This window comes from Alligator sinensis, unplaced genomic scaffold (genome assembly GCF_000455745.1).
Source record: "Alligator sinensis unplaced genomic scaffold, ASM45574v1 scaffold880_2, whole genome shotgun sequence".
Lineage (NCBI taxonomy): Eukaryota > Metazoa > Chordata > Crocodylia > Alligatoridae > Alligator > Alligator sinensis.
Genome location: NW_005842934.1, coordinates 409,736 through 413,211, shown reverse-complemented (window position 1 = coordinate 413,211; position 3,476 = coordinate 409,736). Strand labels below are relative to the sequence as shown.

Sequence of the window (3,476 nt, the reverse complement as noted above, 5' to 3'; positions counted from 1 at the left end):
CATCTAGACCCAGCGCTTTTTCCTGCCTATGCACGGGGTTGGACTCGATGATCTATTGAGGTCCCTTCCAACCCTAACATCTATGAATCTATGAAAAAGCTTAGAGAGAGAGAAATGAAAAACTGTAGAACTCTTTGTTCAAAGATGATACTTTTTATTAGACCAACTAAGAAATCACAAAAAAAAAAAATATATTTTTTTGCAATCTTTCAGACACACATGCCATTCCTCAGGCTCAGGGAAAATTAAAGATGGTAAAACATCCCTGTAGGTAAAAGAATATTTACTTAATTTTTGCATACAGGAAGCTGAAGGTAGAAATCTGTTCCTCTGGGTCCAAGAGAGTATAGAGAGAGAGCGAGAACATTTGGGATAACTGGTGAGTGGAAAGACACTTGGAGCTGATAGCAAAACAAAAAATTCCTGTTCTTTCCATCTTCAGGGAAACAGGACTCTGCATATTCCTGGTATACTAACAAGGTTGTGGCGGAGACCTTCCTTTACAATCATTTTCTCCACTTTAACCCAAAGAGTCCTCAAGACATTGAATCTGGGCTAACTACTGAGGTCAAAAGAGCAGTAGAGATACTAGCTTGAATAGGGCTGTGTTAGGACAACTTCAGAGAGGTCCCATGAGAAAACCTGCATTAAAGTTTTAGGAATTGAAACCCAAATAAGACCATGTACAAGATGAAGCATGGATAATCCGTGTAATTGTATTACAAAATTGAGGAATTTTAAGAATATGCAGTTAAGTGAAGGGGTAATATGTGGTTAAGCATGACAATCAGCTTGGTTTAAAGGATTTAATCGTTTTATTTCTTAATGTAAACTCACAGAACTGATTACAGGATTTAACTAGGTCACACCGTTTTATTCAGAAGAATATTACTGTCATCTGCTTTTCAACTTTCTTATTAATACAGCAAAAATCTGGGCATCTTCTAAATACCATTTTTCCTTTTCTATTATCCTTGAAAGAAATGTTTATATTTTAATCTAAAAATAATCAGAAAGGAAGAGATCTATGTACATTCGATGATATATTAGTATAAAATAGACATCAAGCCTGAGACAAAATTAATAGCAAAAAGAATGTCAGTGTTGCGAGAAGTTTCCATGACATGGCAGCATGGAGGAGCAAAATGTTCTTGTTGGAAGGAAAAATATACAGGATTGGATGCACTGTTTCAGATTTTAACTTTATTTTTTTAATAGGGTGGATCACTCATTAGTGTCAGGGTTTGAGTGCTTGGATTTTTAATTTAGACAGTGGCTGACAGTAAACTGTAAATTTGAGGGAGATGCAAATGTTGCTTGGGTAGGATTTTATGGTAAAATGGCTGCATCTTGACGATCAAAGATTTACAGTTTATTCACACTGTGATTACTTAATCCATGGTGTATTGTAAAGCAATTTTAATTTTAGTTTTACAACAATAAACTAATGAAAGTATTGTTCTGTATTTAAGCCTTCCGGTCAGCTCTGTTTTGTATGGCTATTGAGAACACAGATTGTCTGCAAATGAGTTGGATTACTTTCTTGCGTGTCTTTTATTGTAAGCTGTTTATTTTGGCCAGTCTGTCTCGGAATGTTTCTCATCAGATTTAAGGGCTGTCAAATGGTAGTAGGGATGACAAAAAACAATCACAACAGTCTCCTCTTCCACCAAAACATAACCAAAAGGAGCAAAATCCTTTTTAGAAGTGCTAATTCTCATTCAGCTATCCTACAGAAATGTCACCTGTTCAACTCCTAGTCCTTTCTAGTGAGCTAGTATTTGGAAAAGGTGATACCTTTACAGCACAGGTTCCCAACCACTGGTCCACGGCTTGATACGGGCCATAAAGGGTTGGTTGCTGGGTCGTGGCATGAGTCCCCTGCATGGAGCACCCCCATCTGTCCACCTGGGCAAGCGGCTTCTGCTGCCAGCAGTTAAGTGTGGAGTTAAAGCTGGGCAGCTCAGGGAGGGAGGCATCTGGCTCTGTGTGTGTCCCGCTCCCTCTGCCATGGCTGTGCCTGGCAAGGTGCTGCCTGCACAGCAGGTACTGGGGCCTGTGCCAGGTCAGGCAGGACCCCCCAGCCCTGCCTGCAGCTGGGAGTGGGGGATGTGGGTTGGGAAACACCCAGGGCAGGGAGGTGGCTCCTCTGCTTGCTCCTAGGGAAGGCAGTGGAGCCCCTTCTTCCCGAGCAGCCCCAGCTGATTTCCCCTGGGCCACTGGCTTTGCAGCCCCCTCTCCTGCGGGATTCCCCAGTGCCTGCGGCTGCAGTGCCCCAACCTGCACCCGGGTACAGATTTAAATACTTACAAATTTGCATGTTTAAATATTTACAAATTCAAATATTTAAAGTAGATTGTTTCTGTACCTGGTCCGCCAAAATTCTTTGAGTGAGTTTGCTAGTCCGCAGTATAAAAAAGGTTGGGTGCTACTGTCTTACAGCAGTAAGATAGCATTCAAGAAAAGGAAATAAGTTTTCATGGTGCTCTGTTAAAAGCTCTAGTTTCTTTTTTTTTAAAAAAACAAAACTTTTGAAATCACTGGCCTGAGTTAAAGACTCCTAAAGGTACCATTCAAATTTTGCATAAACCTAATTTAAAGAGGAAGTTTAGAAACTGCTAATTCCTGCTTAATGGAACAAGGTGGAACTGGTTCTACAAGAAAGCTGCTGCCATCTTTCTTGGCCCAGTGGCCTGGAAACTGAGAAAAATGTAGTGTAGGGTTGGATATGAATGTGTAATTTAGAATGAAGAATGTTAATGATAAACAGGCTTTTTGGAGGAGGCCTCATGCTGACATCTGTCTTACCTTATAAGAAAGGGCTCTCCTTGTGACAATGAGAGCCAGTATCAGCATTTGGAAACCATCTTGTTTTAATATTGGTTTGATCATCTCAATTCCCCAGGGGCGGTACAATCACCTACTCTGGATATCTTCAAAAAATGCCTGGATGCTCACCTTGCTGGGGTCATCTAGCCCCAGCAGCCTTTTCTGCCCAAGCTCATGGGGGCTGGACCTGATGATCTCAAAGTCCCTTCTAGCCCCTAGCATCTATGAATCTGTTTAATTGTACTTTTTTTTTTTCTCTTCAATTGTCAGTGCTCAAATTATGTTCCACCAAGGTCCAGATTAACTGCAGTTACGCAGGAGAAAGACTTAGCTGTTTTATAGACACTTCCATGAAAAATTCTGGTAAATGTGCCATGGTTTTGAGAAGAGCAAACACAATTATTAATATGTATAAAGAATGGGACACCTTACATTATTTTCTTTCAATTTGGTCACGCTATCTCAAAAAGACGTGGCAAAAAAGAAGTTCAGAGATGAGTTACAAAAAATGGTTAGAAACATGGAGAGACTTCCATGAGCTGAGACTAAAACACTGGACTGGTTTATTTAGAGAATGCATAGATAAGAAAGGACATTATGGAGGGTCTACAAAGAAAGGAATGAATGATGCAGTGAAGATAAGTGAG

General features: G+C 40.4%; 1 protein-coding gene across 1 annotated transcript in view; it reads left to right on the top strand.

Annotated features, from left to right (window-relative positions):
• Positions 1 to 3,476, top strand: part of POGZ (pogo transposable element derived with ZNF domain) — a 41,995-nt gene that overhangs the window by 5,251 nt on the left and 33,268 nt on the right. The window lies entirely within an intron of this gene.